The sequence below is a fragment of the Vicugna pacos genome, chromosome 27, assembly GCF_048564905.1.
Source record: "Vicugna pacos chromosome 27, VicPac4, whole genome shotgun sequence".
NCBI lineage: Eukaryota > Metazoa > Chordata > Mammalia > Artiodactyla > Camelidae > Vicugna > Vicugna pacos.
The window spans coordinates 19,356,461-19,372,534 of NC_133013.1; the positions used below are offsets into that span (position 1 = coordinate 19,356,461).

The following is a 16,074-nucleotide window of genomic DNA, read 5'->3' on the forward strand; positions in this document are numbered from 1 at the left end:
TGAGGCATGATTCCACATGATAAGCAAATCAGAACATTGGGGGGTACTTTTCAAAGCAGGGTACTAGCAAGATTCATTTCAGAAAGATTCTCACAGCAGAGTGGAGGACCGGTTGGAGTGTGCTGGAGGCAGGAAGATCAATTAGGATAGTCTGGTCTTAGTCCAGGTGAGAGATACAAAAGTCCAGATTTACTCAGGAGCTCTGGTGTGTGTGGGCATGTATGGCCTAAATCAAGAGTTTTCTACAAGGCAGAATGGGCAGAAATTTATTTCCCTGATCTCCTGTGCTTTTGTTCTAGCACTTTACTTGTCTGTTGTTCAACTCCTCCCACCAAGATGTAAACTCCAAGTGAGCAAGGATGTTACCTGTGTTCCTTCCTCAATCCCCAGGGCCTAACAGTTTCTGGCACATAATAAGTACTAAACAATTATTTGTTGAAGGCATGAAATTTAGTTGGGAAAGAGAAATACAGCGTAATAGATAATAGGGAAAGAATTTTTCATACTCTTGTCTAATTTAGCTCTGTATCTCCTACTAATCTCTTCCAGAGCTCAGAATTTGACCAAATGATAAATTGTTCCCGTGCTGGGCTCTCATCCTCGTCTCAGCCTGAGTTAACAATCTTTCCTGCCATCTCTACCTAGCCTACCCCTTCTCCAACTATCTCCACTTTTTATCTAGAAAGACTGCTTTTCCAGGTTCCCTTGGCCTTTGGCCATATGCTTAGACAGTTCTCACACTGTTATATGATTACATACCTGCTGGGTATTCTGCCTTCAGATCCACTCTCTATCCTTCTCCAGAGGCTAACCTTGAAGGAGAGTGTCATCTGGACTCCCTTGCCCTTAGGCTTCCTCTTGAATTCAGCCAGTAGGAGGTACTGCAGGAGATTAGAAAAAGAGAGACAGAAAGAGTGAGCTATATTCCTCTAAGTTCCCACTGGCCCTCCCTCTCCTTCAGCTGTTGGCTGTCAACTGAGCACTGGTTCCATCTCTTTGCCCCTTCAGGCCTGTGGTTGATAATGGCTTCTGAGCAGGTAATAGCCCTGGGGTGCTTTATTATCCTTTGTTGGTTTCCCTCATCTTTGTCCTCTGTCCCTTCATTAACTTTCTTTCTTCAGTTACATATTTGAGGGGCCCATCTGTTTCCTGCTGATTTTGGCTGATACAAAAGCAAAAATACAGAATTGTTTCTTTTTAAAAAAAAATGGATATGATTCACAAGGCTCACCCTTTTAAAGTATATAATTCAGTGGTTCTTAGTATAATTGAGCAAACTGTATCTTTTTTCATTTAATATGTAATCAAATATTTTCTCTTACCCCATTGTGTGTGTACTCGATAGTAATTTATACAGTGTTGCATACCATAAGTTACTTAATCATTCATATGTCTCAAACTTTCAAAAATAAGGTTATAGTAAATACTGTGCATGTGGCCATTCTCTTTTGGGGAGGATTAATTCTTGAGGAAAAATTTCTAGGAGTGGTATTGATGAGTCAAAAAAGAGTCACATCTCTATTAAGGCTTTTCAGAAGTATTGTCAAATTGCTTTTGAAGAGGATTATACCAATTCCCTCTGCCACAGCTTTCTCTGAATGTACCATCTCATCAATGCATCATCTTATTAGCATTGGAAAGTACTTAAGATATATGCATATATATAAAGCTAATGTAGTGTAGGTGGTGTTACCATTCGGACTTCTGTGATAACCATACCAATCCCAAGCCATTTAGAGCTATATTTTGGCTAAATGGGAATGAGGGACAGTGCTTTTGAGGGGATGGAGTGGAGAGAAGGTAAAGGGATTTGCTCCTGAACATTTGTTCTCCACTCTGCCTCTTCATCTTGTTTACATACTAGTTTCTTCCTCATCAGTGAGCTGTGCTTCCTCAGGATCTAGCATAGTGCCTGGCACTGTCCTGAATAGCAATAAACATTTATAAAATGGATAAATGATGGAAGAAGAATGTTTAGCTATATGCACCCAGAGTTGGTTATATTTGTTTATGAGCATTAACTGGCCTTCTTTTAATGGACTCTCTGTAATCAACCCTTTCCCTTCCCTCCAAATAAACATACTGACTACTGCCCATGCCTGCTGAATGTTTTGGACTAGTTAGTCCATCTCTGGAATACCTACACACTTCTTCCTACTAGCTGAATTAGATGTCTAAAAAGAGTCTGTTGTGTTTGGTCCCAAAACTGCTTATGACAGCTGTTTGCCAGAGTATAATTAATTTAATTAAAATCACATAAACTGATGAGACATAAACATGAAAAAGAGCTGTTTCTATGAAATACCAGTTGAATGCTTTGGAAATATAAATTAAAGACTAGTTGAAAATTACTGTCAAACTAGATCTGGGTGAGACAATTACAGAGGATTTTTTCTTTTTTAAAGGGGCCTCTGGTAATATTGCTTTGCAAGAAGTTTTAAGTCCTCAGTTAACTTTAAAGAAATTAATTGGAAAGCACAGAAAATATATCACGGATATGAATTATGTAGGAAAGACAACTCAAGAACTCTAATCACCACTTTTGCTCAAAGAAAAGGTTTGGCCTCACATCAAAAGATTGGCAAGTGGGTGTTCCTTATAGGTGTGAAGTAAAAATAAAATGTTAAGGTATGTATTTACCACTTTTTATAATTTACTGCTGTAATATACTTTTCTAATTAACTGACCAACTACTGGGCCAGATCCAATTTGTTTGTGTAGGGATAAATCCTTATTCCCTAATCTTTTTCCCCCATAGGAGGGCAGGTAGGAAAGAATTTGTTCTGGTTCTTCCAGGAGGAGTGACTTACCTAATGGGTGATTTTGGGTCTGCCTGCTCTTAGAGAGAGTGCAGTCTTCTTTAATCAGACATGGTTCAAGTTGCTAGGTCTCTACAAAATGAAGGCTGGAGTTTTGGGGGAGATTATTTTAATTCAAAGAATGGTCAAAAGCTTATTGGTCGTCATCCAAGACATTCCTCAGCTCAGCTTTATTGGTAATAAAGTTGATATTTTCATCTTTTCACTAGTTCAAACTTCTAGGACAGGGGTAGCACTTACTGTCCCTGGAATACTCCAACCGTGTTGGATATGATGGCTTCTATTTTCCCCAATTAAGATACATTAGTTTCCCTTTCATTTTAGTCCGTGATTCTGTTCATTCAAATGAAACATTGTCTCTGATAATCTGGTAGTAGTCTAGCTTTGTTTGAGGTTCGGCCTGGGTCTCAAGCTAGACAAAAGAGAAAACATTTATAGCTCTTGAGAAATGTTGATATCAGGAAATATTTACGGAGAAGGTAAGAGAAATCCAAACATGGCTTCTGCCAATCCTCCTATCCCCTCCCCCACCACATCCTGAAAGAGTCTTGTCTGTCCTGCTGATTTCTGGGGCATGTAAACATGGCAAATTTAAGGTCATTGTCTGAATGGCTGTTTGAGAAATGCAAATGTAGCAGGGAATAATAGTATAATCTTTTTTCCATGTCTCTTAAGGCGTTTTGTAGCCCTATAATAGATCACAAGATCAATGTAGTAGGCCCAGTATTTAAAAAGAAATAAAAAATAATAAAGTTGAAAATATCAGCATGCATTGCATGAAATAATGGTAATATTTCATGAAACTTTTTGTTTCAGAGGTGTGTGTGCCTGTGTACACATGTGTGTATATTCTGGGTTGAAATGTGGAATATATTTCTTATGGAGGGTCATGGTCAGAAAAGAGTGCAAAGAATATTATTCAGTCATGAAAAAGAAGGAAATCATGCCACTTTTGACAACATGGATAGATCTTGAGAACATTATGCTAAGTGAAATAAATCAGATAGAGAAAGACAAATACTGTATGATTTCACTTACTTATGAAATCTAAAAAAAGCCAACCTCATGAAAAGCTGTAAAAAAAAAAAGTTTTTGCAAAGCATTGATTTAAAGTGCACATTTCTCCTTTCTTTCATTTTCTCTCTTTACTAATTTGCTCTGTAAAATTGCCTTGTGAATAAAAATTATAGTAAAGAGTAACCGGAGAAGCAATGACCACTTCTCATTCTATAAACAACTGGAATGAAAAAACTGCTGCCCCTACCTCTTCACTCTGAGTCAATCAAATATCCAAATATCATCAGGACAGCAGGGTTAAGATCTAGAACCTCATACAGGAAAATTTACTTTAAAATTTATCACCTGTACAGTTCAAGCCCCAGAGTCTCCCAACGTACAAATTACAAAGTGTTGAACTTGGCATTCAACGCCATAGCCTGCCTTACCTTTCCAGACTGATTCACCTATATTTCTCCCACATGAATCCTTTGCTCCAAGCTGACCTCTTGGTGTTTGCTGAACTTATTCCATGTCTTTGATTAGTGATACTGTTCCTTCTGCACAGGGCAGCCTCCTCAACTAGTCCGTCTCTGCTTGCTAAAGTCCCATCTTTTTTGGGGGGGAGGGTAATTAGGTTATTTATATATTTAATTTTAATGGAGGTACTGGTGATTGAACTCAGGACCTCATGCGTGCTAGGCACACATTCTACCACTGAGCTATACCCTCCCCCATCCATCTTTCAAAGATCCATTTCCAATTTCCTTTCCTGATTCTTAATATCTTTATTTTGAACTCCATAAATACCTTTAAAAAAAAAACCTCTTAAAAATCCTTTTAAAATGTATTTAAAAATATCATTTTTCCTGATTTCAAGGTACACGTTAATGTACTACCATAAAAATAAGAAAATATAAAAGTCACAGAAGAAAATAAAAGTCCAGTTTTAAAATCTATGTGTGATACACATTTATATGTGTTTATATATTGCAAGCTCGTATCATATCATCTTATGATGTGCTTTCGAATTACAAGTATTTCCTATGTCATTAATTTTTTTCTTCAGCATGATTTTTAATGGTTACAAATGAACTATAATTTAACAATCATATAACACTGGGCATTTTGCTTGTTTTCACATATGATGCCATATTTTGGGGGAATATAAATGGACTGGTATCCAGGGTATAGTGATAAATTTCCTCAAAGAGCACAATGAAGTTTTGTTTTGTTTTGTTTTTGGAAATAGGAAATTGGGGCCAGTGATAATTTGGATGAATGTAAGTTCCCGCATGAATCTTTTTGAAATATTGGCAGATACGCTGAGTTTCCCTCTCTAAGTGAAATAGGGGTTTGAGCCAATTGCACTTAAGTTTTAAACGGCAGTGAGCCCAGCAGGACTATGGTTGACTGATCAGTTGATCATGGAAACATGCAAGGCTGAGTATACATGCCTCCCTACCTCAAAATATTTACAGTTAATGTCATGCATACCTCCCCACCTCAAAATATTTCTGTCTTTACGTATCCTTTAAACCTAGAGAGAGGTGTGTCTCTTCTCTGATTTCTTCCTCCCCCTCCCCAAGCCCTATCTCCTTTTCCTTTTCTGAGATCATGCACTATTAGTTATCCTATTTCGTATCTTTTATGCTCCCCCCTCTTAGCTCCTTTGCTCCTCCTCAAATTGAAAAAAGAAAAAACACCTCTCCCCCTTACTCTTACTACCGCCGGAGCTATAGGCCTACTTTTTTCTCCCTCTCCTTGCCAAACTTCTGGAAAGAATCATCACCTTTTACTGCCTTCATTTCTTCACCACATACTCCCCACTCAAGTGCTCAACTCAGCTTAGAGCCTGGCCACAGCAGGCCCTGGCTGAAAGTTAGTTCCTCCCCTTTTGCAAATTGGTGTCTCTTTCCTGGTTCTTCAAAAGGCATTTCTCCATGGTTGGCAGTGGGCGCTCACCAGGGCCTCATCCCGTGCTGTCACACTCTCACCTAGCTGCCACCTTCACACCGCCGTTTCCAGGTACGCTGGTTCTCGGAAGGTCCTGCCGGTCACCTTCCTGGCCATTTGCCCGCCTCTCTCAGTTCTCACCTTGCACAGTTATAGCTTCCCTAGGAACTCAGGGTCTCGCAGTCTAGCCCTGGGAGGCACCCGTTGTCAGGCTTCCAACTCTGTTCACCGCGAGTGTCACGGTGACCCCAGAGGCAACATGTCAGAGTGCCCCGCACCTCCAGGCTTGTGTGCAAGTCCCTCGATCCAGCAATGTCCAAACATTTGGGGCGCACCTACTAAGTGCTAGGCTCCAGCCACCTCACTTCCTTTCGTTTAGCAGCCTACTAGGCCCCACTACGTGCCAGATTTGAGGGAAGAGGACGCCGTCCCGGCTCCAGAGGCGCTCGCCGTCCGCTGGGGCGAGACAGCCGCGTAGGCAGATCGTGGCCCTCTAGTGGGAGACCTCGGCCCGGACCTAAGGCCCCTGCCCGGGAGGCGCGTCAGAGGACGAGAGGCCCAGGTCGCAGGGAGCGGGCGCCGGGCCGGAACCGCGCCGAGTGCTCCGCGGGGCAGGCGGGGCCGGCGGGGCAGGCGAGGCCAGGGGCCGGGCCCGGGTCCGCGAGGTCTAGGGTCCAGCCCTGCCCGGCCCGGCGCCGCCCCCGCCCCGCCCGCCACCGCCGTCGGGTCGGTGCCGCGCGGTCCGCTTGGGGCAGGAGGCGAGAAGCGAGAGGCCGCACTGCCCTGGGCGGGTGCCCAGGTCCGAGTCGCCTTCCGCCTGCCCCCCCACCCCCGCCCGCGGCCCCAGCCAGGTCCCGCCGCCAGGCCGGCTCCCGCCCCCGCTCCGCCCCCGGAGCCGCAGCCCCGCCCGCCACCGCCGTCGCCATGTTGTGGCTCCCGCAGCCGGCGCTGGGGACGCGCGCGGCCGAGCCCGGGGCCTGCAGCCGCCGCCGCCGCCAGGTAAGCGCCCCCCGCGGGCCGGGCCGGGCGGGGCCTGTGGGCTGGGGCCGCCGCCTAGGCCGCCCCGGCCCGAGTCGGGGCTGAGCGGAGCCGGGGCCGAGCCTGCGCCCGCGCCGCGGCCCGGCCCTGCAGCCAGGCGGACCCTGCTCGCCGCCCGAGGCGGCAGCCACTTCCCCCGACCGCCGCCTGGCGGGCCCGGGCCGCCACCCCACCCCGCCCCCGGCGGACGGGCCGCCTGCCCCTTCCGCCGCCGCGACCCGCCGCTACCCCGCCGGGCGGGCGGGCACGATGCTGTGCTCCCTGCGCGGGACGGGCGGCCGCCCTCGGCGTCGGCCCGCGGCCCCCCGCCCGGGCACGCATAACGGTGCCACTTTCCCCCGCCGGGGCTCCCTGTCAGTCGGACCGTCCCGGCCGCCCGAAGAGCTGGCGCCGTGACGGGGCAGACACTTGGGGGATCGACCTTTTTTGGGCGCCCCTCAGTCCCTCCCCCCACCTCGGCCCAAGTTCTGAACCTGGGGGAGATTCTTCGGGAGCAGACAGGTATTCCTGCTCCAGAGTTGGGGGTCCTGGGGGTGACCAGGCCTGTCGATCAGGGTGGAAATTGTCTCTCTGCAGGGGGCTCTTCCTGCCAACCTGGGCGGGGGGGGGGTGAGGCTCAATGTGACCCGAGGGAGGACGGGGAGCGTCTGCTGGACAGATGGCCTCCTGGCCTTGGATCAGGGCGTGTGAGGGGGAGGGGTCCTTATGACCTTAGGTATGCCTGCCTCGGAGCACCCCAGGATTACTGAAGCTGCTCAGGGATTTTTTTTTTTAACTTTTTTTTTCTTTCAGTAAGCCAGAGGTGGCATTAAAAATCCTGGATTGAAATAAATCCATAATCCCACCCGGGGAAACATGTCTGGCACCCAGGACTAGCCTGGAATAGGACTGGCAGTAGGAGAATGGGACTTGGGGATAAGATGGTATTTGGCCTAAGGCTGGCCCACTTGCCTTCAGCTCTGTTGGTGGAGGGCCTGTGGGGTGCGTCTGTTGCTGTGTACAGTGTGGCTGAGCATACAGGATGTGGATAGACAGATGCCTGGTCTGCTGGGTGCTTGGTGGGATTTGAGGGGTCTGTTTCCTCAAACTTGCAGGTACATTATACAGTGAAAGAGAAGAGGAAGCAAGGTGCTAGCCCACATATTTTTTTTACCATTTTCCAGTTTTTCTGCTGGTCATGGCTTTAATTCATTCAGTAAAATTTTACTGAGCATTTACTATGTGCCAGGCACTGGACTAGGTGTTGGGAGTACAGTAGTAAACCAGATAGACATGATTTAGCTTGAACTCATAGACTAGTGTGGAGACCCAATAATAAATACTCTTGAAATTTCATTCAACAACAAATATTTGGCAACCAATATGTGCCAGGCATTGTTTTAGATGCTGTAAAGAAAGCAAGCAAAAATAACTGCCCTTATGAAGCTTTCATTCTACTGGGGTGGTGGGTGTTGAAGGGGAAGACAATAAAATAAAATATAGTCTGTTAATAAGTGCTAAAGAGAAAAAGAAAATAGAGAAGGAGGATATGAGTTATTGGGTGGGGATTGAACTTACATCTAAGTGGCCTGGAAAGGCCTCCTAAGAAGGTGTCTTTTGAATAAAACTTTGAAGAAAGAGGTAAACTAATCATTTCAAACTGTGATGAGTACAAGGAAAGAAAGGTGAAGAGAGTGGTGAGAGATAGGGGCCTTGATTTGGGTTGGGGGGTTCAGGGAAGGCTTCCTGGAGGAAGTGACATTTAGGCTGAGACTACCTGAGGGAGAGTTAAGAGTTAACCATGTGTGGAGCAGTACAGAGCTTGGCAAGTTGGAGGAAGTGAAAGAGGCCTGTGTGTCTCAAGGAGGAAAAGGAGAGGGGAGATAAGTCTATGGAGAGGTGTGCCTGATCACTGGGAGCCTTGGGGACCGAATGCCTTCCCTCCTTAGTTTGGATTGTATCCCTAGTGTAATTAGGAACCTTTGAAGGGTTTTAAGTGAGTGACATGATGATATTTACAGTTTAAAAGTTCTCTGGTATGGACAGAGATAAGCAGGTAAGGCAAGGCTTTCTGTGTCCCAAGTGGCCTAACCACTGGATCAGCTATGAAAAGCCTCCAGCAGGCTGGGGAGGATCCTCTTCCTCAGAGAGACCATTTTGCCCAGCTTTTAGGAAGAGAAGGGAAAATGAGTTAACATTTATGGAGTGCCTGTTATGTGGGAGAATCAATTTTAGAGACTTTTGCGAACATTATCATATTTAATTTAATCTTCTCTGAGCTCTAAGAGAAAGGGGTTGTCCTGCCCCCTTTATATATACAAACTCGGAGGAGGTAGATGACTTATCCAAATCCACATTTGTAACTTAATCTGGATTCAAACCCAGATCTTCCTAATTCCAGACCCACTGGCTCTGGAACCAGACTACTGAATTTGCATTTTGCTTTTACCACTTGCTAACTGAACGATTCTGAGTTATTTAATCTCTCTTATGCCTCAGTTTTCTGGTTGGAAAAGCCTCAAGCTTTTTCCAGCTTAAATGCGGATAAAAGTTCTTGCCTCCTAAAAGTGTTGTGCTGATCAAATTAACTTAGCTCAAATGTTAGTTGCTACAATGACTTAATTTTTTGAAACATCCATGCTGCCTGTCTTTCAGCCTTGTCGTTTTGGATTAGATTAAATATACAGATAAAATTTAATTCTTGAATATTGTGAAGCTTCTTTTCCCTCCCTTTTCCTCTAAATAATGCCAATGTTCCATGTGATCTATCATTCAACATTGATCTCCCATTTCAGTCTTGACACTGCTAGGGCTTATGGATACAATGTGAGCTCCTTCCCTCAAGAAGCTAAGAGTATCCAGAGGAGGTCAGATATTTAAAGGAATGAGCTACAATGTACTTAACAAGTTCTCTAAAGCTCCTGTACTTCCAGAGCTTTTGGAAGAGTAAGACCTAGATGCCTGGGGCAGTAGAGGAGGCTTCATGGCCAAGGTGACTTTTGCACTGGGCTTTGGAGGAAGAGTAAGAGTTTTATAGGCACATAAACTGGACAAAAGACATTCTGTGTAGTGAGAGTCATGTGTGAAAGCATGGAGCCTGCATGAGAGGCTTGATTTGTCCAGGGATGAGGCTGGGAAGCTGAGTTAGAGCTGTGAAAGGCAGGTTAAGTTTAGATTTAATTCTGTAAGCCACAAGGACCTGTCCGAGAGTATTAGATACATCTAATACATACCTTGATGGGCGTTGCAGTTAGAGAGTGGAGACAGATATCATTCTGGGGGGTGACGTTGTTTAGGTGGGTTCTGGTTCTCAGTTTCATAAGCCTGAAATTCAGTTTTGTAGGGCACTCGGAGCTGATTAGGTCCAGGGAGACTGACTAACCAAACTTGGAAGAGACTGATGCATAAACTCAGGGTATTAACTAGCCACGAGGAAGGAAACTGCAGAATGACAGATGTTTTGTCCTTTGGCCATGGCCTTTCCCCCCTAGGTCCCCACCCCCACTTCTGGCAAGGGCTGGAACATACTAACAAACTCTTGCTCTTCAATTCCCCTTTGTTTTTCTCAGGCTCCATGAAAACTAACCCTTTCTGTTAACAGAATCTTTCCTCAAGCTTTGTACAGTGTAGTTAACAATGATTATTAATCGATAGAGTGAATGTTTCTGTATCATTTGGGTGAGATCCTGTGTTTGTGAAACTTAAGGAAAAGGAGGAATAACTTTTTAAGAAATAAAATATTGGAAAGGGTATTCCCTAGAATTGGGTTATTGGAGAAGGTATGCATATTCCAAGTGGTATGGATAATTTTGTGGCCTGGGAGGTAGTTGTGGACAGATAGATTGGAAATTGTTCTGGGTGCAGAGGTCTGTGAACTCTCGAAAGAGGTGGGAGGCTTTTGGTTGCACTTGAAGGAGCGGTTGGTTTAGAATTTTTATCTTCCCTACACACTGAAGACAGAAGAGAAGGTGATAATTCCTACCCTCTACTCAGCCTGGTCATGGTGAACTTTCCTATTGGATTGGAATCTTCATGAGGTTTGAGCTACATCTTAACACTTCCTTTTGCTTCCATGAAACTGGAAAGAGTGGTGGCCCCTCTAGAATTTTGAATCTATTTTTTCCTACAGCAAAGAATAAAACCCAAATAGACCAACCTAGATTGTGGATTAATTACTTTTCTTTTAAAACTCTACTAAAGAATATTCATGTGGAAAATTTAGACAATACAGATAGGTATACAAATGAAATAAAACTAACCGATAAATCCTATAACCTAGAGCTACTGTTAACATTTTAATATTTAGTGTTTGTATTAGGCCTTTGTCTCAAGGTCTATCTTTATATGTGACTTTTAACTTTTTCTTTTCCTGCAAAAATAGGAATATCCTTAACGGGAGAGAGTTCTGAGTGTTGATGTCTGTGAACAATCTGTGCATGTTTCCATTTGTGGGCATCTGGTCCATTGTTCTCCCCCTTTATGTCCTAGGAGTGTAGGATGTGATATCCAATAGTTTATTAATTTTGAGAAATGTTTTTAGGGGTCCAAGTGCTACTTCAGCCAACTATTCGCTTTTACTTGACAGTGAGAAGTATTTATGTGTGTGCTGAAATGACAGGTCGGATCCTTTTTATGACTGAAAGAAAAGTTAATGAACACGTTTTGAGTTTGGTGTCACCACAGAGTCATTCCTCAAACCCATCAGCACTTAGAGAACAGCTGTCCTCTGTTCACTGTGTGACTTTGGGTAAGTCCTTTGCTTTCTCCATTTCAGATTCAGGTGTTGTATCAAGAGGAAATGGTGTCCCCCTTCCTCTCATTCACATGCTCCAGGAGATGAAAAGGATGATGATGTTTATTTGTGTGACTGACTGTGGAAAGACTGCCGCAATGTTGTGTGAAGAAAAGGAGTATGTCTACTGAACTCCTGGCCTCGAATTAGTCTGTGTGTGACACAGGGCGTCTGTATAACTTTGTTATGTCTCTTTGTGAGCTCCAGAATTATTGGAGCCCCTTGAAATTTTTTTTTGAGTGGGTCAAGGGGAGCATTAAGGGTCTTCTGCAAAACTAAATCCACAAGCTTATCCAGAGATGCAAGAGCAACCACTCTAGGTTTCACTCAGAAGAGGTTTGCTTCCTCTGCAGGACAGAGTTTACTGTACGATCTCCTTATCTCTGAGTGGTGGGATTGGGTGGTTTTTACTTTTTTCTTTATATTCTTGCCTATCACTTGAATTTTCTTTTTTTTAAACATTTTTTTAATTGAGTTATAGTCATTTTACAATGTTGTGTGAAATTCCAGTGTAGAGCACAATTTTTCAGTTATACGTGAACATACATATATTTATTGTCACATCTTTTTTTTGCTATGAGCTGCCACAAGATCTTGTATATATTTCCCTGTGCTATACAGTGTAATCTTGTTTGTCTATTCTACATATGCCTGTCAGTATCTACAAATTTTGAACTCCCAGTCTATCCCTCCCCCCGGCCCCTTTGGCAACCACAAGTTTGTATTCTATGTCTATGAGTCTGTTTCTGTTTTGTATTTATGCTTTGTTTTTTGTTTTTTTGTTTTGTTGTTGTTGTTGTTTTGGTTTTGTTTTTTTTTTTTTAGATTCCACATATGAGTGATCTCATATGGTATTTTTCTTTCTCTTTCTGGCTTACTTCACTTAGAATGACATTCTCCAGGGACATCCATGTTGCTGCAAATGGCATTATGTTGTTGATTTTAATGGCTGAGTAGTATTCCATTGTATAAATTTACCACATCTTCTTTATCCAGTCATCTGTTGATGGACATTTAGGCTGTCTCCATGTCTTGGCTATTGTAAATAGTGCTGATATGAATATTGGGGTGCAGGTGCCATTTTGAAGTAGAGTTCCTTCTGAATATATGCCCAGGAGCGGGATTCCTGGGTCATATGGTAAGTCTATTCCTAGTCTTTTGAGAAATCTCCATATTGTTTTCCACAGTGGCTGCACCAAACTGCATTCCCACCAGCAGTGTAGGAGGGTTTCCCTTTCTCCACAGCCTCTCCAGCATCTGTCATTTGTGGATTTTTGAATGATGGCCATTCTGACTGGTGTGAGGTGATACCTCATTGTAATTTTGATTTGCATTTCTCTGATAATTAGTGATATTGAGCATTTTTTCATGTGCCTATTGATCCTTGGAGAATTGCTTGTTTAGGACTTTTACCCATTTTTGGATGGGGTTGTTTGGTTGTTTCTTATTAAGTCGTATGAGCTGCTTATATATTCTGGAGATCAAGCCTTTGTCGGTTTCATTTGCAAAAATTTTCTCCCATTCCGTAGATTGTTGTTTTGTTTTACTTATGGTTTCCTTTGCTGTGCAGAAGCTTGTAAGTTTAATTAGGTCCCATTTGTTTATTCTTGCTTTTATTTCTATTGCTTGGGTAGACTGCCCTAGGAGAACATTTTTGAGATGTATGTCAGATAATGTTTTGCCTCTATTTTCTTCTAGGAGGTTTATCGTATCTTATTTTATGTTTAAGTCTTTGATCCATTTTGAGTTGATTTTTGTGTATGGTGTAAGGGAGTGTTCTAGCTTCACTGACTTACATGCTGCTATCCAGTTTTCCCAACACCATTTGCTGAAGAGACTGTCTTTATTCCATTGTATATTCTTGCCTCCTTTGTTGAAGATTAGTTGACCAAAAGTTTGTGGGTTCATTTCTGGGCTCTCTATTCTGTTCCATTGGTCCATATGTCTGTTTTTGTACCAATACCATGCTGTTTTGATTACTGTAGCTGTATAGTATTGTCTGAAGTCTGGGAGAGATATTCTTCCAGCCTCTTTCTTTTTCTTCAGTAATATTTTGGCAATTCTAGATCTTTTGTGGTTCCATATAAATTTTATTATGATTTGTTCTAGTTCTGTGAAATATGTCCTGGGGGGACATATTGACAGGGATTGCATTAAATCTGTAGATTGCCTTGGACGGTATGACCATTTTAACAATATTGATTCTTCCAATCCAGGAGCATGGGATATCTTTCCATTTTTTAAATTCTTCTTTAATTTCCTTAATCAGTGTTTTATAGTTTTCTGTGTATAAGTCTTTCACCTTCTTGGTTAGATTTATTCCTAGGTATTTTATTACTTTGGGTGCTATTTTAAAGGGGATTGTTTCTTTACTTTCTTTTTCTGTTGATTCATCATTATTGTAAAGAAATGCAACTGATTTTTGAACGTTAATCTTGTAACCTGCAACCTTGCTGAATTCTTTGATTATTTCTAGTAGTTTTTGTGTGGACCTTTTAGGGTTTTCTATATATAGTATCATGTCATCTGCATATAGTGACACTTTTACCTCTTCTTTTCCAGTTTGGATCCCTTTTATTTCTCTCTCTTGCCTGATTGCTGTGGCTGGGACTTCCAAGACTATGTTGAATAGGAGTGGGCATCCTTGTCTTGTCCCAGATTTTAGTGGGAAGCTTTTGAGTTTTTCACCATTGAGTCCTATGCAGGCTGTAGGTTTCATTTGAATTTTCTATAGGCTTATATATTGTCTTTACAAAAACAAACAAATGGTAAATGTGTTTTTAATTTTATTGAATGCCCTCAGGCAAAAACTCAAACTGCCCAGAAATACATCCCTGTAGAAGAGGTATGACGTTGGAACTAACCACCCCTCCTTGGTCACTGACTTTGTTAGGTGTGCAGTAAAGACAGCTCTCCCAGGCAGATAAAATTAGGCCAGGACCTCTGATTGGGATAGTCCCCGAATTTAGGGAGCCAAGGCTGCACCCATCTGGGAAGGGTTGATGAGAAAAGTGCGAATTGACTTCTAGTTTCATTTGTTGGGTGTTTTTTGCAGGGGAGTGCTTCTAACAAATCCATTCCTTTTGGACATGGTCCTGGGCCCCCTCCCATGGACCTTAGAGCTCAGTCTCCCACACATTGACATGGGGATGCTAACAAGAGGGGTTCCTGTGTGTAAGCCTCGCGTACATTCCTGGAATTTCCCTCCTTATGGAGGTTCAGCCTATCCTGGTGGTGAGGCAGGGAGCTATTTCTTCCTCATATGCATCCAGTCTTTAGGCATAGGAACAGTTTACCCACACTGCCCTTGGCAAGCTGGAGCTGAACGTGTGCCGGTGGAGTGGGCTCTGGCTCCGCTCTTACTGCCCTGGTTTGCTGCAGTCTACAGCAGGCTACTCCTATCTGCCAGTTCAGTTCCTGAAGTTGACGTTGTTCTCTAGCAAGCCAAAGGGCAGAGTGAGACCAGAAAGAGAGGGCTTGAAGGGAGGTGTCCATTGTATCTGCAAGCCTCTGAGGGCTATTCCAGGGCCTGAAAACACATCTGAGGCAGAGCTTTGGCATTTTCAAAGGAGAAGGGAGTCCAGGGGTGGGCAGTGAGCAGCTGTTGAGATCCGTCTGGGGCTTGGCCCAGCTGAGGCTCTGGTGTGTGTGGGCATGGGCTGCTCTCTGCCTTTGCCTTGTTAGACAGACTCCCCAAACCTGAACTGTACTGGCTGAGGTTGTAAAACTGCTTCACTGTCTGAGACTTCATTAAGGCTATAAATCTTCAGGCCCTTAAAAATATTAGGTATGTGATTAATACTACTGTTATTCTTAGAATGTTTATGTGTATTTAAAATCCTTTGGGGGAAGGGGAGTATAGCTCAGTGGTAGAGTGCATGCTTAGCATGCATGAGATCCTAGGTTCAATCCCCAGTACTTCTCTTAAAAAAATAAATTTAAAGAAAAAAAAAAAACCAACGTAATTACCCATCCCTCAAACAAAACAAACAAAACAAAAACCCATAAAATCCTTTGGAGCCTTTTTGCAATTGGGCCATCATTGATCAGTTATTTGCAGTTGCTTATGAAAGGCCCACCCTGGGCCCAACCCAGAGCTGGATGCTCTGTGGAGCATAAAAGAATCAAGTGAGATGAACTTTGCCTTCGAGGAGTTCTCCCATTGAAAGCAATTAGAGAACAATTTGCTTCCAGACCAGAAGTGTCTTAAGGGGGCTTTTCTTTCTGAGGGTGGTGGTTACTTTCACACAGGTCACCCCTCTGAGATGACTGGGGTTACCTCTGGGGAACATTCTCTGGTATCCAAAATGGATTAAATTGCTGTTTGGGAAGTGGGAGATGGTGCTGTAATTTCATCTTTCATTACTTTGTTTCCCTTTGACACTGCTTTTCTAAGCACCTGTACCCTTTAGGAGAAAGAGTAGCCACCTGCCCACAGGTGCCTATGAATCCCAGTGCCTATCATTCCATGATTATAGCTCCATTCCTCTGAGT

At 43.4% G+C, this 16,074-nt stretch overlaps 2 protein-coding genes across 14 annotated transcripts in view; one reads left to right on the forward strand and one right to left on the reverse strand.

The window, feature by feature from the left end:
• SEC11A (SEC11 homolog A, signal peptidase complex subunit) overlaps positions 1-6,539 on the reverse strand; it is a 52,990-nt gene extending 46,451 nt beyond the window's left edge. The window contains exons 1-2 of the mRNA XM_072950845.1: positions 5,813-6,539; positions 760-881 (exon numbers count right to left, since the gene is read on the reverse strand). The gene's annotated coding sequence lies outside the window, so the exon portion shown is untranslated. The remainder of the gene's footprint in view (positions 1-759; positions 882-5,812) is intronic.
• A 109-nt stretch (positions 6,540-6,648) lies between these two features.
• Positions 6,649-16,074, forward strand: part of ZNF592 (zinc finger protein 592) — a 45,883-nt gene continuing 36,457 nt past the window's right edge. For 6 of the 13 annotated variants that reach the window (XM_072950834.1, XM_072950841.1, XM_072950831.1 and 3 more), the window contains exons 1-2: positions 7,124-7,310; positions 11,374-11,535. The gene's annotated coding sequence lies outside the window, so the exon portion shown is untranslated. Of the gene's footprint in view, positions 6,771-7,122; positions 7,311-11,373; positions 11,536-16,074 lie in introns of those variants that run through there. The other 7 variants (XM_072950837.1, XM_072950836.1, XM_072950832.1 and 4 more) reach the window with 6 other exon arrangements.